General features: G+C 41.6%; 1 long non-coding RNA gene across 1 annotated transcript in view; it reads left to right on the forward strand.

Annotated features, from left to right (window-relative positions):
- Positions 1-20,635, forward strand: part of LOC122463127 — a 73,896-nt gene extending 53,261 nt beyond the window's left edge. The window contains exons 2-3 of the long non-coding RNA XR_006286167.1: positions 7,386-7,488; positions 20,513-20,635. This is a non-coding gene — a long non-coding RNA (uncharacterized LOC122463127). The remainder of the gene's footprint in view (positions 1-7,385; positions 7,489-20,512) is intronic.
- The last annotated feature ends 5,384 nt before the right edge of the window (positions 20,636-26,019 follow it).

The raw sequence follows: 26,019 nt of genomic DNA on the forward strand, positions 1-26,019 counted from the left end.
AAGGGTTTTTGATTTCAAAAAGGCTAACTTTAAAAAATTAAGGAAACTAGTTAGGGAAGTGGATTGGACTGAAAAACTTGTGGATCTAAAGGCGGAGGAGGCCTGGGATTACTTCAAGTCAAAGTTGCAGAAACTATCAGAAGCCTGCATCCCAAGAAAGGAGAAAAAATTCATAGGCAGGAGTTGTAGACCAAGCTGGATGAACAAGCATCTCAGAGAGGTGATTAAGAAAAAGCAGAAAGCCTATAAGGAGTGGAAAATGGGAGGGATTAGCAAGGAAAGCTACCTTTACTGAGGTCAGAACATGTCGGGATAAAGTGAGAAAGGCCAAAAGCCATGTAGAGTTGGATCTTGCAAAGGGAATTAAAACCAATAGTAAGAGGTTCTATAGCCATATAAATAACAAGAAAACAAAGAAAGAAGCAGTGGGACCACTTAACACTGAGGATGGAGTGGAGATTAAGGATAATCTAGGCATGGCCCAATATCTAAACAAATACTTTGCTTCAGTCTTTAATGAGGAGCTTAGGGATAATGATAGGACGACAAATGGGAATGAGGATATGGAGGTAGATATTACCACATCCAAGGTAGAAGCCAAACTCGAACGTCTTAATGGGACTAAATCGGGGGGCCTGGATAATCTTCATCCAAGAATATTAAAGGAACTGGCACATGAAATTGCAAGCCCATTAGCAAGAATTTTTAATCAATCTGTAAACTCAGGGGTTGTACCGTATGACTGGAGAATTGCTAACATAGTTCCTATTTTTAAGAAAGGTAAAAAAAGTAATCCCGGTAACTACAGGCCTGTTAGTTTGACATCTGTAGTATGTAAGGTCTTGGAAAAAATTTTGAAGGAGAAAGTAGTTAAAGACATTGAGGTCAATGGTAATTGGGACAAAATACAACATGGCTTTACCAAAGGTAGATCGTGTCAAACCAACCTGATTTCCTTCTAAGCTTGATAAGTTTATGGAGGAGATAATATGATGGGATAGCCTGATTTTGGCAATTAATTGATCTTCGACTATTAGTGGTAGATATGCCCAATGGCCTGTGATGGGATGTTAGATGGGGTGGGATCTGAGTTACTACAGAGAATTCTTTCCTGGGTGTCTGGCTGGTGAGTCTTGCCCACATGCTCAGGGTTTAGCTGATCGCCATATTTGGGGTCGGGAAGGAATTTTCCTCCAGGGCAGATTGGCAGAGGCCATGGGGGTTTTTCGCCTTCCTCTGCAGCATGGGGCCTGGGTCACTTGCTAGAGGATTCCCTGTACCTTGAAGTCTTTAAACCTCGAGTTGAGGACTTCAGTAGTTCAGACATAAGTTAGGGGTTTGTTACAGGAGTTGGTGGGTGAGATTCTGTGGCCTGTGTTGTGCAGGAGGTCAGACTAGATGATCATAATGGTCCCTTCTGACCTTAAAATCAATGATTCTATAATATTTACTTTGTCCAAGTCCAAGCCTTTCAATTTTACTGAAGTGGCATCATATCTGTCCAAGAGGACTAAAAGAGTGATTTGTTCTCCAAGGATGTTGGATCAGTAGTGATGTCAAGGGTATTGTTCACTATACATTCCACTGTCATCTATGGAAGTTTCCCCACACCTCGAATACAGCAGGTTCTGGATTCACACCACCAAAGGAGCAGGTCTGCACTTCAAACACCAACAAACGCAGCACACAGGAGTGCATCGTCTCCAAGATCTTCCAGCATCCACATGATGAATAATCTAAAACACAAAGCAAAACAAACTTTTTTCCCCCTCCTGACGTAGTGGGAGGTATCACTAAACATTTAAGCTAAACTTATCAACTTTTACTCAGACCTATTTGGGTCTGAGTTCCTCTTCCTCCCCCCACCCTTTTTTCCCAGGATGGGGCTCTTGAACTTTTAACTATGCTTTGAGCATCCATTTGGGGCTCAGCAAATTAATCTGTCCTGATTTGCTTATGGCTTGCTGGGGCTGGACACACAACCATTATTAATCTTGCCAGTGAGTACATATTTCACTGTGGAGTTTGCAGTTTTCAGTAACACGGGGGACTATCCCACCAGAATTTACTTTGACTATCCCACCAGATATTCCCAATGCTGCAAAGCCCAAGTAGTGTGAAAACCTCTTTTTCCTGTCCCAAAATCACTCAAGATAATTTGCTTAGTGGAAGCACAACTGTGCTTTCTTTAGGCTTACTTTAAACCCAGTTTTCTAAATCTTTTGTAACATCCTATCCAGTACTTCCAAATTCTCTTGCATGGTCTGAGTGCAAACCAGGATGTCATCCACATAAAAAAACAAACAAACCACACTGTCCCTTTCAGGCATACCATCCCACACCTTGACTGCATGGGTATGACAAATAATAGGGACATTATTCCAGCCCCTGGGGACCATGGCAAAAAGAACTGCTTCCCTTGAAAGGTAAAAGCATATTTGTAATAGCTGTCCCAAAAGAAAGCATTGTCAAATCCCAAACTGAAAACAACTGGGGCCTTCCTACAATGGAGTTCATCACCTCCTGATACTTAGCCACTACTGGGGCCATTGTTGGGGTCACCCGATTAAAAGGGCAAAAATCCTCTACCTGGCTCCAAGTCCCACTGTCACTTTTAAGTACCAGCCAGAGGGCACCATTACTGGGACTTGACTGTTCCACTAAAACCCTGTGGCTTAAAAGCCCATCGATTGTTTCTTTCAGGGTGGCTTCTGCCTCCTTTGGATACCTATACTGTTTCTGGGGTGGAGGATCGGGGCCTGTAACTGTGTTTCTCTGCAATTGCTAGGACTTCTGGGAGCCACGTGAGCCACTCCAGTTTTCAGATGCCTTAAGGGCTGCTAGCCAGTAGCTTGCTGAAATTTCCACTGGCTCCCAGGGTGGGCCAGGAGGCGTTTCCCATAGGGCCCTGTTAGCAAAACCAACTAACACTCTTAATTCTTCAAGACATCAATTCCCAGGATCCCTTCGCCTCCCAAATTCATTAAGCCAAATTGCCCTTTATGTCTCCTCTTCCCTACCCAATACAGAATGTCCCTGCAAAAGGGAACAATACTCTGTGTTTCATTTAAACCCCTATAAGGATTTAACTCCATTCGGAGATTCAGACAGGTTCTCATTTTGGGGACTTAACAAGGAATTAGTGGCACCTGTATCTAACAACAAATTCTGCCTAAATGCCCCTCCTTCAAACTCCACAGAAACTGTGAAATTCTCCTCCACCCATTGGTGTCCAACTATGCCACTATCGGGGGAGGCGGGGTCTAGGGAATCCCGGCCTCCCCACAGGGAGGTGATGGAGGTGCACTCGGGGTCTTCCCTTCATGCTCAGCCAGGCTTAACAAAAGTTTCAGAGTGGACAAGCCATCTGTCTTTTCCTTTGGCTTGTACCTTAGGAGCCATCTCCAAATTTCCACCCACCAGGGTGGGCTCTGCCCCAACTTTTGTAGGGCCTGTCTCCCTTCTCCCCTTTAGCCCTCGCATTCCTTTAGAGTCTGATCTGGGAGGGCTATTGCTTTAAACGATGTTGCTTCATAGAATCATAGAATATCAGAATAAAGGGACCTCAGGAGCCACATGTGGAGCCACAGATCCCCTTATGGCCATGAACATAAGCAGCAATCTTTGGGCCAGATCCTTCTTTTGTTCGTTTACTGCTTTTCTCAAAACTGCTTCTAAGCAGTAATTAGGATCAGTAGCAAAGTTAACATTCCTTATTGCTTGGCAACCATACCTTTACGGACAGTAAAATACTTTCAGCTGTGGCATTAACCCTTAACTTTCCAAACAAAAACACACAAAAGAAAAAAGAAGTGGCAGGTGTTTGGTTGAGAAGAAAGAATAAGCAGAGGGGGGGGGGAGCAGAAAAAAGAGGGGAGGAGTGGAAGCAGTAGGGTTGTGTGTGTGTGTGTGTGTGTGTGAAGAATGACTTAGGAAGGAGGGAAAACCTAAGCTAAGAAAAAATACAGACAGTAGCAACAAATCTAGATGTGGGGCTCCAGGGACAAAGCATCTGGGAACCCACACTCCTAGCCCCTATCTTGGCTCTAAGAGGAGAATGGGGAGTTGCCACCAAATCTGCCAGAGTGAGACCAGAGTGCTAGCTATCTTTACCAACCATTCCAAGGCTGTGCTCCAGTTTAACAGGCCAACCAATTTCCTTGCGGCTCTAACCTGGTCAGGGTGAAAGGCCTGACCTCTAGCCATTCTTCCCCTCCTTGGTTACCCCCTTGGGAAACAATCTTCCTCACTGTGGTGGCTATGGGTGGGGATATCTGCAATTCTTCCAGTGTTGCAAGCAAGAGACCATACAGGAACTGCCCAGAAGAGCCCCAGGGAAAAGGAAGCTCATGGGGATCATCCCTTTCATCATCATAATAAGAAGGATACCAGTCGGTGTCCTCCTCTGACCCATCCCCCATTCCCAGACTATGACTCCCTTGAATCGCAGCCACTATTCCCTTCTGCTCTCCCAACATGGCTCTGAGAGCACAACTTTGTCTCTCACATTCCCCTTGATCTGCCTGGGTCTTATCCTGGGAATCATTCAGTAAGGCTCTAACAATTACTGCACTCTCCATTGTCTGCTGTTTCAATCCAAGTACCTCCTGCTTCAGCCTGTTGTTCTCTCACTCAGTTACACGCTTGCTTTTGCATTCCTACTATCTGCTCTGTCTTCAGGTTGGATATTTCTGTCTTTCTCAGTTTTATCTTTCTTTAACTCTTCTATTTCATTTTCTTTCTTGACCCTTTCCTTCTCTAGGTCCTCCATTCTTGTCTTTAACTGATCTATCTCTTTATCTACTACCACCTGCTTACAGAGCTGCAGGAATGCTCCGGGGCCAGTAAAGCTTCCAGGCTTCCAAAGACCATTACCATGCTCCTTACAAAATCAGTCAAGCTGTTTCCTAAAATCATTTCTGACTGCTCTGTCTTTCCAGATGTTCCCTTTCTTTCTGACATAAGCCCTCGACTAGGCCACCAGCCTGGGACCTGAGTCACAGTAATGGAATGTACCTGTAAATTGATTTGCGGACCATGAAACGGGGAAATTCTAGGTTGCTCCCTGTCCTGCACTCCTCCTTTCTTGCACAGCACAGCAAACCATTTGTACAAATTATCCTCTTCCTCTCTACCACTCCTGGCAACTGGCTCGCCAAATCTGTTACCCAGGGTTTTCAGAACCCAAAGCAGTGGTACCTTAACTGTTTCTATCCAGATGGTGTCAGGACTAAATCAATGGGGGCACAGCTCCTTCATCTGATAAATTATTGATACAGACAGTACTTTCACAAAGTGGCTACTAGTTCAATTCCTGATACTATAATTTTCAATGTGCGGGCAGGCTTCTGGACTGGCATAGAGTCAGATCAACTTCAGGAACTCTGTGTTGGTTCAAGAATCCACTCAAGTGTTATCAATTTCAGAATTGGGACTTTAGCTCTATCTACCTAAGGGAAACTGCTAAAGTGATGAAACCTTCTATCTACTTATATGCCCCCTCCCATCACTGTGTAGTATTTGAGCTCTTATGCTCCATGACCAAATCAATTTTGGAAAAATCTTCTTAGAGCTGGGCAAATTATAGATTTTGGTGACTAAACCAAAACAAAATTTAGTTTCGGTGGCTCTCACCAAAATGGAAAAAAAAAAGTTTTGGGTCAAATGAAACATTTTGTTCAGTCTGAAATAAAATGTTTCAGTTCAGGTTTTTTACCTTTTATGTGTTTTTTTTTTAAAGTTAAATCTAGCTAGATTTCTAAACAAAACATTGTTTCAAATTGAAAAGTCAAAATAAAACATTTTGACTTTCTTGGAAATTGTGCCCCCTCCTTTTTTCCCTGAAACTATTTGCCAAATTTGACCCAAATTCAAGAACAGTTTTGATTGACTCAAAGCTGCATTTTTTGGCAAATAAACTATTTGGAAAAAAAAACAACAACAACCCACCACTCCCAGCTCCACTTCCCACTGCCTCTCCTCAAGCAGCGCAGGAAGTCGATTTTACACTTTTGTGCCAGAACATTCTATGACCTGGTAGGACAGCACTCTTTGACAGGGGCTTTGTCAGATAGTGTCAAAACCAACTAATGTTCTAAGGGTAATCACAGCTCAGGTGTACGTACCTTTTAGTTCTGGTTCTCATTTGTGTCTATCCCTATCATTCTTTTGCAGGTTTCAAATTCTTCTTCATTACTTACATACTGATATAAAATGGTAATACTGAATTTTCTGTATCCTGTACCAGCATTAACTTTGTTTCCCTACAGTAGGCTTTGCATGATAGTTGACAAATGAAGATGGTCTAGGTGTGAAGGAGGAATGTAAATATTGCAAATGGCAGCAATAAAGCAGCACAGTTATAATTATCAGTATTTGTATTCTGATCTGTAGGCATGCCTAGAGGCCCCAAATGACAGTGAGGCCCCCCTATTGTGCTAGGTGCTGTGCAAACATGTAATGAGAAACAGCCCCTGCCCCAAAGAGCTTACCATCTAAATAGACAAGACAGCCAAAGAATAGGTGGAAAGGGAAACAGAGCCACAGGGAGCTGAAGCAATTTGTCTAAGGTCTGACAGCAGGTCCATGGCAGAACTAGGAAAAGAACCTAGGTTTCCAGATTCTCAGGTCAGCACTCTAGCTGCTAGATCATGTTGCTCAACCTGCCACAATAACAGGTGCTTTATAAATACTGCTAAATGATTAGATCTCTAGATACCACTCTTGAAAAAGGAGACAGATAACATAATACAAAATATCAAGGAAGTTTAGAATAAGAGCTACCCACCCTTGGATAAGCTTGTATAGCTGTGATTAATGTCATTAGGAGCTGTGTGTTTACATCTAAAGGCAGAATTTGTCTCACAGTTCAATTTGTAATATGTGATCATCTTATTTCGTTAGTTGGGGAGTCAAATCCGACAGCTTGTAATGCCATTCTTACTACGAGTCTGTAAACACAGAGATAATAAACAAACCCTAAGTTTAACAGTCAAAGAATTCTTTAAGCTTTCATAAAACTGTATGTTAAATTTAAAGAGCTGTGTATAATCAAGAACATACCTGGTTCAGAAGACAATAAATACATAAACTAGCAGAAAGCTAGTTGGACTAACATGAACAAAGAATGCTCTTGTTGGGAATACCTAGTAATCATAGAAATCACAGAAATGTAGAACTGGATGGGACCTTGATTGGTCATCTAATCCAGTCCCCTGCACCGAGACAGGAGTAAGTATTATCCTGTAAGTACTGGAGTAAGTAAGTAAGACTATCCCTGACAGATGTTTGTCTAGCCTCTTTTTAAAATCCATGGCTATTGGAGTGTTTCCTAGATGTGGCTGACTTGACGGTCCATGATAGATGCTCTCCCCGTTTTTTTTCAGCGGGTGGATTTCAGACTGCTGGAATGCTTGACCAGATTGGAAACTAGGATGGCTCAGACTGTGCCATGACACAGGTCGTTCTTCCAGGAAGCAGCAGCATAAGGTGAGAAGGATTCTTCTCTCAGGCTTTTGGTTGGAAAGTAAAGAAATTCAAAGAAGTTCATGGAGAAAATGTAGTGGAGTAAAACTATTACAGCCCAGAGCATTTAAACTGGAGCTTACAATTCCAAACAGAATTATTTAAAGTCCATCTCAATAGCCGCAACATCAGGGTTCAAAAGACTGCCATTACACACCTTTCAGTCAGATTTTCAGATTCTTTCTGGCTGTTACCCCAAGAAACAGATAATATTAGCTATAACAATAACACATAAAGTAGCAGGACGTCTCTCTGAGGAACAGCAACAAGAACAAATTCCTGATAACAGAGAACCTCATTACAGTTAGCAAGATGGAAATTTAATCACATCAGCAAGACACAGACAGGTCATTCGTAAGGCCTCTTGTTTTGCTCCATACAACAAAAAGATGTCTTTCAAGAATACTTTAGTCTTAGGAATCCATTTTTTGGACCATTGTAAATTTTAAAATTGTGTAATATACTTTGAAGATACTCTTGTAGGTTTCTGGAAGTTTTATGGAAACATTCCAAGAGTATGTGTTGTTGACAACCCTGTAGTCTCACTCAGTTTGGAGGAGAGTGTATAATGAAGGATTCTGGAGAAGGATTGACACAAACTATACACACACATTTAAGTCCTTTAACTTCTTACCTTTCTTTTTTAATTCTCTCCATTGCATTCTTTGACACCTTCATTATCTTTCCTATAACTCAGGCTCATAACCTTGGTATGATCTTTAACTCTTCTTTCTCCTCCTATCCCACATCTATTCTCTTGGTAAATCTTATAACTTCTTGCTCTTTAATATCCCTAAGATTTGCTCTTTTCTCACTAACCTCACTTAAAATTCTCATTTGGTTTATGTTATAGTAATCTTGCAACATGATTATTGTAAGCTTTTTTTCCAGCCACCCCTCTTATTCTATCCAGTTTTCCTAAACTTTATACTGCTAAAGTTATCTTCCTCTCCTATCATTATCTACATCACCCCCTTCCTCAGCTCATTCTGTTGGCTTCTTGTCTATTCAATCTCCTTGACCTCATTTTCAAGACGCTACATAATAGCATCCTGTGAATGTCTCTGATCTCTTGCCTCCTATTCTTCATTCAGTTAATTTCTCCCGTTTGTTTTGCCTTACTGCTCATTTTGTCTCATTTTGCACACCATTTATTTCCCTTTAGGCCTGAAACAGTCTCTCATTTCCTGCTTTGCCAAGGCCCTCTCTCCTCCTTTAAGTCCCTCGATAAAACCTTTCCCCCCCAAGAATACTTCCATTCCTCTTCTCTTCACCAGTATAAACTCTCCTCGCTCTCCCTTCTTGGAATTATTGTCCTGTGTTAGCTATTGACAACAAGGGGCACTACTACCCCTGAAATGGACCTTTACTGGCTCCTGGTGGAGCAGATTACTGTCATACATGTGAAAAAGGTCCACAGTAATTATCTTCAATACACAGCAGTTTATTGAGAAGGAATTACACAAGCGGTAAAGAGTTATATTAAGCACATAACTCCTATGTTAGACATTAAGAGCTATACCTCTTAATGAGTCTCTCTTTCTCAAATATACACAAACAGGCCCCGCACTAGCCTCACACAGTTCCTGCTTGGCAAACAGAGAAGGTGGTTACCAATTTTATAGACAACTTCTTCTCTCCTGGTCTGTTCTTCTCAGCCCTCTGGTCTGTCTCGGATTCCCTCAAGGCAAGGCCTTGGTTGCCTTGAGACTCCTCTGGTTCACAGTCCTACTCGAGCCCACGGAGCAGAGTTCTGGCTACTCTGTCGAGCAGCGTTGCTGCTTCAAGTGTCAATTAAGGAATCCCAACCATAGTAATTTACTTTGCTTGATTCTTATGCTCTTTTTCCTCAAAGGAGTCACATGTTTTAAAAGCATGCCCCGTGGGCGTGTGGTTACTAATTTTTACCTGATTAGTATTTTAGAAGGGGCTGGGAGTGGTGGTGGTACCAAACGAAGATCACTCCACATTTACTCACTCATCAATCATTCACTCTGGCCCTCTGTGTGGTGTCCTTGCTGTAAGGTCACTATAGCCAGGTCGATCTGTGCTCCATGCTGGAACTTTATACATGTGATATTTACTTTTGCATGGGCCCATATTTGCCAACCAATAGGTTCAATATCAATTGTACAAGCAGACTTTGCCAGTTCTTTATCAAATGTGCTTTTCCTTAAAGGGAACTTGCTCCCAAGATCCTCCGCAGCCATTCAGCCATGTTTAAGTCATGCCAAGTTATGCTCACACCATTCAGTATGGCTTCACCAATTTGGCACCATCCCAACATTAGCCTTTTTCTAGCTCTTGTAAATCAGCATGTACATTTATGATATCATAGAAGTGATTATTATTGTTTTATTGCTATTAATATAGGGGATGAGTCTCCTAACCTTACTCACTAAGTAGTACTTTATACCACTGATTTCAGTGGGACTACTCAAGGACTATCCTCTTTCTTACCTCACATGTGAAAATAATAATAATAATGTGGTTAATATTAATATAGGGGCTGATTCTGCTACTCTTATACACTGAGTAGTTCTCTAAAATTATAGTATTGCCCACTGATATGGCTCAGTCAAGGTGTTGTTGTTGTTTGTTATTTATTATTATTATTATTATTGCTATAATTATTATTAGTTTTCATGAAGTTCCAGGTCTCCTTCTTGCTGCTCAGTGGTGTTAGCATCTAACTCGCACAGAGCAGCAGCAGGTCAGAGAGAGAGATTTCAGTTTGTGTGTGGACACATAGGGTGTTACAAGTGTTCATGATGGCTAGCACACCAAAATTCTGTTATATAAATAAACAAGGCCTGAATGGCTACTCATAGCCAGCAAGTGATTTGCTAACCTGCCACAGGCAGTGTATTGTGCTAGATGGAGCTGGTGGTCTAGAAAAAAGACAAAACTGAGTGCAATGGATCTAGTCTAGAGAGATGCAAATTGATTAGCAACACTTGGAGGGCAATGTGACAGGTTGGATCCCCCCTTTTGGGATGCCGCCTGATGTACTGGGATTTCACTGAGCCTGCCTGCTCCACTAGCCTGGGCTCCCACTCCCTGTTTTGCTGAATTAGGCTCACCGGCCTCTGGCAGCACACGCACACAGGTAGGGACGCACCAGCTCTAGAATCACAGAGTCTGCAAACAGCTCTCTATGAGAAGATTCAGCTAGGAAATCGTCCAGCACTCAAGTGCAGTTCCCCTCTGGAAAGTACACCCAAAATAATATTATCTTGCTCTGTAGAGAAATCTATAAAATGTAAGCTCATAAATTCGCCCCTTCCCTCAATGTGGAGGAAGATATGCACAATTTCTTGCAGTTAGAAATTGCACAGACTGGGTTTAATAATAAACAATAACAAATTTAGTAACTATAAAAGGCAGATTTCAAGTGATTATAAGGGATAGCAAACAGCATAAGGCAGATTACTAAGCAAATAAAACAAAACACACATACTAAGCTTAAGATCTTAAAGAGACTGGTTTCAAGAAGTAAATTTTCACCCTAAATGTTGTTTTAGGCAATTTGCAGAGTTTCTATAGCTTAGAGTTCCAGATATTTCTCTTTACAGACTAGACTCCTCTGTCTCAGTCTGGACTCAGCCCTTGTCTTTTCCACAGCTCAGTTCCTTTGTCACTGCAGGTTCCTTTGTCACTTTCAGCAGTCTTTCTTCTTGGGGAGGAAGGCAATGGAGAAGAGTCCTGTTTTCCTTACTCCCCAGATTTAAATAGAATTTGCGTAAGGCGGGAAGCCTTTGTTTCTAGTGGAAAAGTACCAGCAGTGTCCAGGATGGCACTTTTTACCAGGTGACATTATCACCTGACCTTGCAGTGTCAAAGCAACCATGAAACCAGATTTATTTGCAATGTCCACAGGAAGGAACTCCAGGAAGATGTCCTGGAGTTCGAAGACTCATTGTCTTTTTCCTAAGGGCCCATTAAGGCTGATTGCTTATTGTCTGGTGGGCATCTCCAAGTATAACCACAGTTGTAATTGTTACATAGCCAATGTTCCTAACTTTAGATACAGAAATGATACATGCATACAAATTGGATAATCACATTCAGTAAACTATAACCTTTCCAATGATACCTTACAAGACCCATCTTGCATAAAATATACTTCAATTATGCCATAGCCATATCATAAGCATATTTCCATAAATAATATGGGGTGTAACATCACAGGCAGCTACACTAGAAAAAAAGTTCTGTAATTCAGTACTCGGTGCAGCTCCACTGGCTGTACCAACATTGGAGGCAGCGATCCCAACTCTACACCCTTTTAGTTCAACCAGACAAGTTCAGTAAGAAATTAAGTTTGGATCCAAGAGCATTCTGTACCACAAGAAACAGTAGGGAGAACAGCTACTGCTGAATCAGACGGATGTGCTGAAATTGAGTTTTTTGTTAAAAGCACCAAGGCAATTAGTTTTTTTCTAGAAGAGGTGCTTGCTTATTATTATGTATTTGTTTTATTAATTATTAAGTGCTTACCATTGTACTCAGTTATGTACAAACATAGAGAACGTAGTCCCTATCTCAAGGAGCTTGCTACCTAAATCTAACAGACAACACAGTTAAGATGTATATGACATGAATATCCAAACTATTTAAACTTTGAATTTTCATCTAAACCTGTGCAGTAATATCCATCATGCCTAACAACTAAAGAAAAAGGCTGGCACAAACATTTAAAAAACCCAAGTCACAAACAGAAGCAAATGGTGTGTTTCTCAATGAAGTGTGTGATGCTGGCAGACCAGGTGCCAGCTCATGCCACAGCCCCTAGTCTCAACTGAACAGCGGCAAATTCATAGCTGGAACCAGTCTGGCTTGTCTGTGTGTTAATGTTGTGAAAATAGATGTAATAATTATCAGAATGTGTTTCGACTTTAAGAAATTCTTATAAGTTGCTGTATGCTTTAATCTCACTTATAATATCTGTATCCCATGTTTTAAGGTAATATTTAATTGTTTGCTCTGTAACTGTAAATCACCAGACAGGAGAGAAGCATTAACAAGTATGAAATACCAGTTTCCAACAGTAGGTGTTATCTTCTTCTGACCAACAAAGAAGGCCCATCAACACCAGATAAACTGTTGTGGAACATCAGGGGACGAAAGACTTTGGCTATAGAATCATAGAAACATAGGACTGGAAGGGACCTTAAGAGGTCATCTAGTCCAGTCCCTGGCACTCATGGCAGGACTAAGTATTATCTAGACCATCCCTGACAGGTGTTTGTCTAACCTGCTCTTAAAAATCTCCAATAATGGAGATTCTACAACCTCCCGAGGCAATTTATTCCAGTGCTTAACCACCCTGATAGTTAGGAAGTTTTTCCTAAAGTCCAACCTAAACCTCCCTTGCTGCAATTTAAGCCCATTGCTTCTTGTCCTATCCTCAGAGATTAAGAAGAACAGTTTTTCTCCCTCCTCCTTGTAACAACTTTTTATGTACTTGAAAACTGTTATCATGTCCCCTTTCAGTCTTCTCTTTTCTAGACTAAACAAACCCAGTTTTTTCAATCTTCCCTTGTAGGTCATGTTTTCTAGACTTTTAATCATTTTTGTTGCTCTTCTCTGGACTTTCTCCAGTTTGTCCACATCTTTCCTGAAATCTGGTGCCTAGAACTGGACACAGTACTCCAGTTGAGGCCTAATCAGCACTGAGTACAGCAGAAGAATTACTTCTCGTGTCTTGCTTACAACACTCCTGCTAATACGTCCCAGAATGATGTTCGCTTTTTTTGTAACAGTGTTACGCTGTTGACTCATATTTAGCTTGTGGTCCACTATGACCCCCAGATCCCTTTTTGCAGTACTCCTTCCTAAGCAGTCATTTCCCATTTTGTAAGCGTGCAACTGATTGTTCCTTCCTAAGTGGAGTACTTTGCATTTGTCCTTAATGAATTTCATCCTATTTACTTCAGACCATGTCTCCAGTTTGTCCAGATCATTATGAATTATAATCCTATCCTCCAAAGCACTTGCAACCCCTCCCAGCTTGGTATCTTCCGCAAACTATAAGTGTACTCTCTATACCATTGTCTAAATTATTGATGAAGATATTGAACAGAACCAGATCCAGAACTGATCCTTGCGGGACCTCATTTGTTATGCCCTTCCAGCAAGACTGTGAACCATTGATAACTACTCTCTGGGAACGGTTTCCAACCAGTTATGCACCCACCTTATAGTAGCTCCATATAGATTGCATTTCCCTAGTTTTGTTTATGAGAAGGTCATGTGAGGCAGTATCAAAAGCCTTACTAAAGTAAAGATATACCACGTCTACCACTTGCCCCGTATCCACAGGGCTTGTTACCCTGTCTTGCTACCCTATGGCCATGTCTATATGTACAGCACTGCAGCAGCACAGCTGTACCAATAAAGCTGTGCTGCCATAGGATGTCTGGTGAAGATGGTCTATGCTGATGGGTGGCGGGGGTCTGACTGAGGTCAGTGCCCCACAATGCCCATACTGATATTTAAATTGGTGCAAGCCTTCTTGGTGCTCAACACCAACAGAAGGAGCATATTGAGGACATTAAAAATTGATTTAATTACTGCGGTTGCTGTATGTCAACATAACTTAAGTCAACTTAATTTTATAGTGTAGACATGCCCTCAGTGTGTACTATTAATGAAACAATACAGAAGACTGAAATTAACTTGAATAGAACATAAACATAAGAACATAAGAATGGCCATACTGAGTCAGACCAAAGGTCCATCTAGCCCAGTGTCCTGTCCTCTGACAGTGATCAATGCCAGGTGCCCCAGAGGTAATGAACAGAACAGATAATTATCAAGTGATCCATTCCCTGTCTCTCATTCCTAGCTTCTGGCAAACAGAGGCTAGGGACACCATCCCTGCCCATCTTGGCTAATAACCATTGATGGACCTATCCGCCATGAATTTATCTAGTTCTTTTTTGAACCCTGTTACAGTCTTGGCCTTCGCAACATCCTCTGGCACAGAGTTCCACTGGTTGACTGTGCGTTGTGTGAAGAAATACTTCCCTTTGTTTGTCTTAAACCTGCTGTCTATTAATTTCATTTGGAGACCCCTAGTTCTTGTGTTATGAGAAGGAGTAAATAACACTTCCTTATTTACTTTCTCCATACCAGTCATGATTTTATAGACCTCTATCATATCCCCCCTTAGTCGTCTCTTTTCCAAGCTGAAAAGTCCCAGTCCTATTAATCTTTCCTCAAATGGAAGCTGTTCCATACCCCTAATCATTTTTGTTGCTCTTTTCTGTATCTTTTCCAATTTGAGATGTGGCAACCACAGCTGTATGCAGTATTCAAGATGTGGGCATACCATGGATTTATATAGTGGCAATATGATAGTTTCTGTCTTATTATCTATCCCTTTCCTAATGATTCCCAACATTCTATTCGCTTTTTTGACTGCTGCTGTACATTGAGTGGATGTTTTCAGAGAACTCTCCACAATGTCTCCAAGATCTCTTTCTTTTGTGGTAACAGCTAATCTAGACTCCATCATTTTATATCTGTACTTGGGATTATATTTTCCAATGTGCATTACTTTGCATTTATCAACATTGAATTTCATCTGCCATTTTGTTGCCCAGTCACCTAGTTTTGTGAGATCCTTTTGTAGATCTTTGCAGTCTGCCTGGGAATTAACTATCTTGTGTAGTTTTGTATCATCTGCAAATTTTGCCACCTCACTGTTTACCCCTTTTCCAGCTCATTTATGAATATGTTGAATAGTTGAAGAGAAGCCTGCTAGAACGAAGAGTTTAGAGACAAGGCCATTTCCAACAGAGACTACCAGTTTCTGGTGTTTCACTGGTATGTTCCCAAGATTTTTAGAGCCTTTTCCTTAATGAGGCCCATACACAGAGTCGTTGTCCCCATGGTACCTTCATCTCATTCTCCAAGTTCTAAGTAGGTACCACGTTGCCCATGAAGGAGGTGGTTTTGGTTACCATTTAGTCTGCCTGCCATTTCAGAGAACTGAACTGTGATTGTTTCACTTTGCCTGCACATTTTTCTAAGTAATGTTTCCTATTTAGCATTCCTTTCCAAGGTTGTGATGAAACTGTGTGTCAATTAATTGTATGTTGACCTACCTTCTGTTCTAATCCAATTTGCCTCACCAGAGGAAGTTGCATTTATTGGATATTAAGCATGGTTTTAAACTCTATTATACTTGGATTTAGTCTTTGCTACTGTCCTGGAATCAGTTTGTCTCTTTCCACAGTCCTAAAAAATGTTTGGAGCCTTGAAATCCTCCATCTTTTGTTGGATTAGAATCATAGAATATCAGGGTTGGAAGGGACCTCAGGAGGTCATTTAGTCCAACCCCCATTAGAGACTGCAGCAATCAAATTTACAAGCAAGCTGTCAAGCAAACTCCTCTTAACATCAAATTACATTCTACAGGAGACATCACTATTTCAGAGAGGGCTGAGACATCAGCATTGGATATATGTAGGGCTTGGGCTCAGGTCTGTTCTCACTCCATCCGTTGTTCTTGGGTGAATTTGTGTTCCTCATTTTGGCCAGCAAGTGCTATGGTCTCGCTCAGATAAACCCTCCTTTTTTTCTCACTGTGCGCTCTGTCTGGAACTCTCTTTTTAGGGTAGAAGAAGAGGATGTTCTTAAGAGGAAAATTACTTATCACTAATTCCATTCATTATAGTCCTTCCTCTTCTTCCATCTTGTATCCCGCTCTCCTTCTCTCTTCTCTGTGGCACTCCAGCCTATGTTAGTTCTCAATTTACTGAAGCTACAAGGAGGGAACTATGGGTTATATACTGTCTAGAAGAATCCAATTTATTCTTTGCCTTTTTGCTTCCATTGGATGCAGTCATCATACTAGCTGCCTGGAATAATATGGAACTCTCTTGCTTGTATGTAGGAAAAGGTTGGACTTTGGTAAACATAATTACCAAGAAGTAATTTTCCTGTTCGCCATGTTCTGACAATGAGGACTATGGTCTGACAGACGTCAGAGAGAGAGAATTGCCGAGAGAACTGAGTGGATGCAAATATGGGACCAAATGGAGGGAGAGATGTCAGGGAAGAGGATTGGAGTTAGCAATTTTCACATAAAGATAATAGTTAAAGCCATGAAGGTGAATGAGGTCATCAAGCAATGGGGTCTAGAAGGAAAAGAGGAGGGGACCAAGGACAAAAAGCTCTATGGGGTATAGTATTGGGCTTAAAGCACTAGGAAAAGAGTTAAAGAAATGAAGATAAGATTTTATGATATTCTAAGGAGATATGATAGGATGAGGGGACATGTTTTGGTTTCAGTCTGAGGATAAGATTCCTCTCCTCTCATGGAAGGAATATAAAGTACGAGAAAATGGAATTTTATAAATCAGGCTTGAATACAAATTGAGGTTTATCTTATTATTTGTATACGGTTTTAAAATGTACAACATTTTTTCTATTTTAAATGTTGGGGACTCTTTCAGTTCTGGAGTAGAGGTAACAATATACCTATGTGTAGCACAACTGTTCGGTGGACTTCTGCAGTGTGTATTATGTACACTAATAGAAATAGCATTGCTTGAGATGTCACACGATGGCAGAAGAGAGACTTGACACAGAATTAAAGTAGCAGGAAGAGCTCTTGTTTCCTCCTGAAAGGAGAGTTGATGGGAAGCCACACCAAGCCTGTTATTTTCTTTCTTTCTTTTTTAAATAAAGGGAGTAACTCAAGTGACATCATCATTTAGAAACAGGAAACTAATAAAGGAAATAGTTTGATGCAATCTGGGGCAGTAGTTTAATCCCACGGCAACTGGAGATTATTATGATGGAAGCATCTACAAGCCCCATTAGTGATTAAAGCCCAATTGTACTAAGTACTTTCCAAAGACTTAGAGATAGTCTCTGTCCCATAGATTTTACAAACTGAATAGACAAGGAGTGGGGGAAAGGAATTATTATTCTTCCCATTTTACAGGAAGGAGGGTAAAGAGAGGTTAAATGACTTGTCTAAAGTCAAGGTGGGGGAGGTAATATCTTTTATTGGACCAACTTCTGTTGGTGAGGGAGAGACAAACTTTTGAGCTACACAGACCTCTTTTTCAGGCCTGGGAAAGGTACTCAGAATGTCACAGCTAAATACAAGACTGAACAGCTAGTTTAACATAAGTAGTTAGCACATATTCTAAGGGACCAGTCAAAGTGACTTGTTAACACCCCTGTGGTCAAGCGCCAAGGTTATTAACTACAGTGGTTTTAACTGGACATTTCAGCTTGAATATTTGCTAACTACTTAGCACCTCACCTACCTAGTCACTCCAATTTCCTGGGACCACACAGCGATCACAACACTACATATTGCCTAAGGTGATATATTAAGCCTTTGACTGAGGTGGGGATTGAACTCACATCACCTAAAGCCCAGACCAGGGCCTTAGCCAGGGCCGTTCTTAGGCATACACAGCATATGTAGCTGCGTTGGGCACCTGAACATTTGGGGAACCACTGCGTCTTAGTGTCCACCCTCCTGGCTCTTCCTATCCCTGTTCTGAACCTTCCTGCAGGCTCCCACAGCTGGCTGCTGCAGCCTGGTGACTCTTACTCCGGAGAGGATCTAGTAACTTAAAAGTGAAAAAGCCTTCCAGCTTGCCAGACCTATTAGCACAACATTAACAACAAGGAGTCTGGTGGCACCTTAAAGACTAACAGATTTATTTGGGCATAAACTTTCGTGGGTAAAACACCACTTTTTCAGATGCATACCCATGAAACCTTATGCCCAAATAAATCTGTTAGTCTTTAAGGTGCCACCAGATTCCTTGTTGTTTTTGTGGATACAGACTAACAGGGCTACCCCCTGATACTTAGCACAACATTGAAACTGTTAAAGAGCCATTCAAGTGGTAATGAAGCCTTTTAACAGGCATTTGCCAACCCCCAGGTATATACTGTCAGTTTCTGAATTTACTGACAAAAACAGTTGTGCATTACTGTAATATTTACTCAGAACATGTTAGTCTACAGGACCTAAGTTTAAAATTTGCTTTAAAAATATTTCATTAGTGAGTTGCTGAAGATTATAAAATCACATCTCTAAAAAATCCTTGCATAGATTTTTAGATGCACAATCATCTTTAGCCTTAAATGCTTGGATCTTCAGACATATAGTTTTTTAAGGTTTCAGAGTAGCAGCCGTGTTAGTCTGTATTCACAAAAAGAAAAGGAGTACTTGTGGCACCTTAGAGACTAACCAATTTATTTGAGCATAAGCTCACTTCATCGGATGCACTCAGTGGAAAATACAGTGTTTTTAAAATAAATCCTTCAAAAGACCACACTTATCTTAAAATATACATTTTAATTTTAATTACTATAGTAAAAAAAACTTGCTTCCAAGCTCCTCCTGTCCTTTCTGTCCATCCTTTCTCCCTTCACCCCCTCCCCCTTGAAGAGAGCCCTTTTAAAGGGACAACACCACCTTCCTTCCAGATAGCTGGACAAAGAGTTTCCCTTTCTTTACTTCTGACTATCTGATGCACTAGTTTTAAGAGAACCCTCCAGCAAAATCAGTACCTAGTAAGATATAAAATACGGTTATGCCTAAAATCTTTGGAAACATATTTTTTAAATATCAGAGGGGTAGCCGTGTTAGTCTGGATCTGTAAAAGCAGCAAAGGGTCCTGTGGCACCTTATAGACTAACAGACTTATTGGAGCATAAGCTTTCGTGGGTGAATACCCACTTCATCGAATTCATGTCACATTCATAAACATGTCTATTGTTATGGAGATCACACAAAGTAAATTAGTGTTCCCTTTTTCTAAAAGCAATGAACATTGTTATGAACACACTAAACCTCTGTGACTGATTAACTTAAAATAATGTCTTTGTTTCAATGAGTTAAATATGTAGTAATTTGGAATGATTACTTTATGAAGGCTTAAGAGTACATTTCATATATAAAATCATCTTAGAAATACTAATTAAGAAAATGTAAAACAGAGAAGAGCTGCATCATGTAATCCATAATATTTAATGTTGTATTCAGCAAGACAGCTGACTCGCCCTTACTACAAAGTTTTTGCAAATAAATCTCTGACAGACTTCAGGGCATATCGAAAAACCTGTGACTGACATTTTTTATTCCCAAATTTTGTGCTTTTAATTAGGTACCTTCTGCATGTCCAGTCTTTACCATCTGGCATGCAGTGGAAAACATGCTTCATTTTCTTTAGAAAGAAATTGCAGAAGAGTGTTTTTTTCAAATGTCATTTGCTTCATTTGGATTCAGGGATTTGGCTGGAAGGGGGTGAGCAGGGAGGGGAGGGAAGAGGAAGGAGACAGTGGGGAGAGGGCGGGGCCTGGGCGGAGTGGGGGCGAGGCCTGGGGAGGAGCATGAGTGGAGTATGGGCTGGCCCACAGGCAGAAGAGGTGGACTGGAGAGCTAGCTTCCCCAAGCAGCACCTTCACCCACCGCCCATGACAGCAGGTAACAGCGGGTTGGCTCCCGCACACCCAGCGCGCACTGCAGTCTCCTTAGGCAGGGGCTGTATTCACAGAGCTGAATGCGCCAGCGCTGCGCATTCTGAGTGAGGGAGAGGGTATGGGGGTCTCTGCGGGGAACTGTGACTTGGTATCCTTTGCTGCCTCATCCCTCCCCCACCCTGGGCTGCGAGCCCGGGCTGCCGTCTGGCATAGGGGCACCAGTTTAATAATGCTGCGTAGGGCCCCATAAAGCCTAAGGACGGCCCTGGCCTTAGCCATAAGGTATCCTTCCTCTCAAAGGTCTGCTAGAAAGTTGAAAACCATGTGTAGCCCAAGATCCATTGTGCTGCAGCAGCAATCATGGGAACTACAAATTGTGGACTACAAACTGCTGCATTTTGGGGGAATTTCCTGGTTCCTGCTGGGAAGTACCCTCTGCCCTCTCAGCAGAAGTTGTAGTACTGAAGCTGGCAGACACAAGGCAAGCAGAGAGGAGTAATCATATTCTGTTTCCTTACAGGCAGTACCAAAAAGGGCAGATGGAGCACAGCGAGATGAGTTTAAATGATGGAAAAGGAGAACATGGGCTTGTCTCTTTTGCAGTTTAGTTATCATGGGGGTTAGAACATGTTTGTAAGAGGGTTGTGTTGTGTTATGCAAAGTGTCTCTGGCCTCCCAGCAGGAAGTTGACTGAAGCTGGGAGCATGAGGCAAGCAGAGAGGAGGCAGCTGGACTGTAATCCTGTTCCAGGTTTCCTTACAGAATAAAAATTTGTTCCTGATGGTTTGTCTGAGTGATTCTTGTCTGAGGTGAACACTCACTGGCACACAACGCAAAGCACATTGAGGAACCTCAGGCCCAGTCCGCAGAGCTCTGTAAAAGCCACAAGGCAGACTTACCCTAGCCTGAACAATCTCATACTTGGATGGTGAACAGAAGGGGAGGTTACACGAGGAAAGTCTCTTTGTGATTAAATTGGATTATTTTAGGATATGCAGCAAGGAGGCCTTTTTTTGACTTTGTGGGATCTTCCTAAGGAGAAAGTACTGTCTGTTAGAAGTAGCAAGGGAAGAACTGTGGCTACATGTGATGAGAAAGAACTAGAAATGGGAGATGCAAAACACCCTGGGATCCCTGAGAAGAATGGCTCTTAACGATTCTGTCACGGGAGAGATTGAAACTGAAAGTTTTTTCTCTACCCCACTGGCAAAAGTATGAAGAGGTACAAGAAAAATACTGTTATTGTGAAAGGTAATAAATGGTTGCCCTCAGGAAAGTCTTTGATCCAAAGACAATCAAGATGGAGTTAAAATTAATGGGTGTGCCAAACGTTCTTTCAAATTTAATGGAATGAGAAATTAAGCCCCTTTACATAGTAGCGATAGCTACAAACAATGGAGGGACTGCCTAAAGTACATGGCAGGTCAGAGCTAAGCTGGGGGTCTTGAGGGGTTTGTCTGATTTCAAGTGTAGGGGCTAGGATATTGGGTTTTGCACAATCTGTGTGTTAGAGGTAGAAAGCATAGAGAAGCAGTTGTGGATGTTTTCTTGAGCAGAGACAGAACATCTTAGCACAAAGGTCACTGGAGTAGCAGACTTGGGGCTTTCTGAGCAAGGAAACTTCCTGCTGTTGTTTGTTTCTGCTGTGCTCAGGAAAACATGCTTTGTAAATAAACAAAATTACACCAAGAATATAGCTGGCTTGCATCATCAATTTCTCATCACAATGGAAAGAATCCTTCAAGGACCTAAAGACTGGCTAACCGCTCTGAACTATGGGGCAACACTATTTTCTCAGACAGGCACAGTAAGAGATTGCCTGGTAAAGTGAGACAGACAACCTGTGCCTACGTCTGGAGATGATACAATAGAAAGGAACAGCGGCACAAAATGTGACAGCTTGCCACTGCAGTAGAAGAGAAAGATACTGCTCAATGACATATTATTGATGTGAAACCTCTGCGAGATACAGAGTAGGCTGCACTATGGCAATACCTGTGTACAGTAAACTGAATACAATTTATTGAAACTGAATATTGACCAGTGGGTTGTTCCAGAGACTCTCCAAAAAGATTAAAAGGCTTATATAGATGAGTAGCTCATGCATGTGTAAGCTTCAGGGCTAGAAGACCTATAGGGATAGAGCTTTCAGCTCTCTCTGTTGGGAAGAAGAGGAGAAACCAGCACTGGCCAACTTCATTGACGTGAATGATATGGTGTTTGCTCATCATTCTGCCTACTGATTGTCATTGTTTTGGTTGGAATTCATGTGTTTTGATGAGTAACTGTGATGATAGATTATCATCATTGCTGTAGTTATGAAAGGCCATGGGGTATGTGCAGGGGTATGTCATAGGTGTGGGTTCACCCTGAGTATACATGACAAGGGCAGTTCATGTCATTTTGGGTACATAGTGCTGACAACCCACCCCGTTATGCTCAGAATCAGCTCCTGTCCCCAGAAGCTGGGCCTGGGCAGGGAGCGGCAGGAGTGGAAGCCCGCTCCCTCCCAGGCTCAACTTCCGGGGACAGGAGCCGACTCTGAGCATGCTGGATGGGTGGGGAGGGGCTCCAGCTCACTCAGCCACTGTCCCTAGAAGCTGGGCCTGGGCAGGGAGCAGCCTGCTGCTGCAGTCAGGTGCTCTCCCAGTCAGCTGCTGTGCTGCACCGGGCAGCATCACAGGCAGTGTGACTGGAAGAGGCTCTGGCCCTGCCTCTTCACTTCCAGCTCTGGCCCTGCCCCTTCATCTCCCCACCGGGGCCTGCTGTTGGAGGGGCACTTGATCCTGCTGGAGGAGGGACACTTGGCCCTTTGTGCACCTCCCACGAGTCGCCTCTCAGGGCTTAAAAAAGGGACTGTTCCAGCCAAAACAGGACATAGGGTCACCCTACATCTGGTAGAAGGATTACACATGTATCTGACTCAGGAGTTAGGTTTGGCATGAGAGTAGGCAGAGCACTTTTAATAACTGCACAAGCAGTCAGCTCAGACTGAGTCTGCTCAGGCTTCTGGAAACATTTAGTTTACACAGGGCATGCTCAGCGTCTTAATGCATCCATTAACATAGTCACGCCCATACTAACACTAGCTCATCATATTAGCATGGTCACTCCAATACTGGTGATTGTAGCCTACAGGTATAGATATTTGCTAGGTGAGGCACAGATATAAGTTAAGGAAGTAATGCAATGAGCCTACAAGCCTCAATGCCTGTAAGACAACAGTTTAGCTAAACTAATAAGGCATAAGACCCAAAAAGCCTTTACATAAGTAGCGAACCAAGAGTAACCCTAGATCATAAGATATCACAAGACGGAATGCTGTAATGACCAAACTGCTGCTAGTTAATCACAAGATACTAGTTTATACCAGCTTGGTATATTTTTAGTTAGGGACATCAGCAGATGTCTGACCACATGAATGCCATGGTAACTAATTGACATATATGCTAATAAGCTTGAGGTAAAAGGATTAATAACCTATAGGAGAAGGGCATCCCCACATTAACAGGGTGAGGAACTACAAATAAGGAGACGGGCTGAAACCCCTACTAAATATGCATTAGGCACAGTGGCATCACCATAATACATTATAAAAATTGTATCCCAGCCTGCGTGCATTGAGAGGGAGAGATTAGCTCTTGGGAGAAGCCAGGATGACGGTGAGGGGGAAGATGATAACTGACACTTCAGGTTGTTTTGCAAGGGATGGTGTAAGTATATGAATGTGCAACTCATTTTATGTTATTTCTACCTGCCTTGCTGGGTTGGAGTGTTTGTGAATTTGCCAACTGTATTAATAAAACTATTATAAATACAGTGTGATTTTCTAAGTGAGAGTGTTGTAACCATGCTCATCGGGGCTCCCAACTGAACAGTAATTTTGATAACACTGGGCCTGAACTTGGGACAAGAACCTACCAAATTTCAGGGGGCTAAATGGGGAAAGTAAATTAGTACTATAATCAATAGATCAGGCAACATGATATAATACCTGTTCTTACACTACATAATTAATTGTACCCTTCAGAAAAATATTCCTTGTTTCCCCAAAAGTGTTTTGTAATTCTTCCTTGTGTTAACAACTCTTTGATTATATATTTACTAGGGCTGTCAAGTGATTAAAAAAATTCATTGTGATTAATTGCTCTGTTAAACAATAATAGAATACCATTTATTTAAATATTTTTGAATGTTTTCTACATTTTAAAATATATTGATTTCAATTAGAACACAGAATACAAAGTGTACAGTGCTCACTTTATATTTATTTTTATTACAAATATTTGCACTGTGAAAAACAAAAGAAATAGTATTTTTCAAGTCACCTAATACAAGTACCATAGTGCAATCTCCTTATCATGAAAATTGAACTTACAAATGTAGAGTTATGTACAAAAAATAACTGCACTCAAAAATTAAAGCAATGTAAAACTTTAGAGCCTACAGATTCACTCAGTCCTACTTCTTGTTCAGTCAATTGCTCAGACAAACAAGTTTGTTTACATTTGCCGGAGATAATGCAGCCACTTCTTGTTTACAATGTCACCTGAAAATGAGAACAGGCGTTCACATGGCACTTTTGTAGCCGGCGTTGCAAGATATTTACGTGCCAGATGCACTGAAGATTCATATGTCCCTTCATGCTTCACCCACCATTCCAGAGGACATGCTTCCATGCTGATGACGGGTTCTGCTTGATAACAATCCAAAGCAGTGCGGACCGATGCATGTTCATTTTCATCTTCTGAGTCAGATGCCACCAAGGTTGATTTTCTTTTTTGGTGGTTCAGATTCTGTAGTTTCCACATCAGACTGTTGCTCTTTTAAGACTTCTGCAAACATGCTCTACACCTTGTCCCTCTCAGATTTTGGAAGGCACGTCAGATACTTAAACCTTGGGTTGAGTGATGTAGCTACTTTTAGAAATCTCACATTGGTACCTTCTTTGCATTTTATCAAATCTGCAGTAAAAGTGTTCTTAAAATGAACAACATGTGCTGGGCCATCATCTGAGATTGCCAATACACGAAATATATGGCAGAATGCAGGTAAAACAGTCAATCACAAATTCAGTTAATGCATTTTTTTTTTTAATGAGCATCATTGGCATGGAAGCATGTCCTCTGGAATGGTGGCCAAAGCATGAAGGGGCATACAAACGTTTAGCATACCTGGCATGTAAATACCTAGCAATGCCCTGGTGCCATGCGAACACCTGTTCTCATTTTCAGGTGACATTGTAAATAAGAAGTGGGCAGCATTATCTCCTGTAAATGTAAACAAACTTGTTTGTCTTATTGATTTACTGAACAAGAAGTAGGACTGAGTGGACTTGTAGGCTCTGAAGTTTTACATTTTGTTTTTGAGTGCAGTTATTTATGTAACAAAAAAATCTACATTTGTAAGTTGCACTTTCATGATACAGAGATTGCACTACAGTACTTGTATGAGGAGAATTGAAAAATATTATTTCTTTTGCTTATAATTTTTACAGTTGTCAAGGTTCCTCCCCCACTCTGAACTGTAGGGTACAGATGTGGGGACCTGTATGAAAACCTCCTAAGCTTACTTTTACCAGCTTAGGTTAAAACTTCCCAAAGGTACAAATTAATTTTATCCTTTGTCCTTGGAATATCCACTGCCACCACCAAACTCTAACTGAGTTTACTGGGAAATGTAGTTTGGACACGTCTTTCCCCCCCAAAATCCTCCCAACCCTTGCACCCCACTTCCTGGGAAAGGTTTGGTAAAAATCCTCACCAATTTGCATAGGTGTAACTTGGCTGTAAAATTTTGCTGTGCTGGAATAGAATACCTATTCTCTGATAGTGATTGTCAGCCTACAGAAAAAGACAATTCCCTTTGTCTCTGCTCTGGCCCCAAATCAAAGCAAAAAACCTCCAACTACTTGGAAACCTGCTTACCAGCAGCCTAAAGGAAAAAAACTTCCTTTTCAAACCGGTGCTCCTTGTAAAAAAAATCAAAATCCTAAAAAAAAAGCCCCTGCCACTTTTGTCTCCAGGC

The sequence above is a fragment of the Chelonia mydas genome, chromosome 1 (assembly GCF_015237465.2).
Source record: "Chelonia mydas isolate rCheMyd1 chromosome 1, rCheMyd1.pri.v2, whole genome shotgun sequence".
Classification (NCBI taxonomy): Eukaryota; Metazoa; Chordata; order Testudines; family Cheloniidae; genus Chelonia; species Chelonia mydas.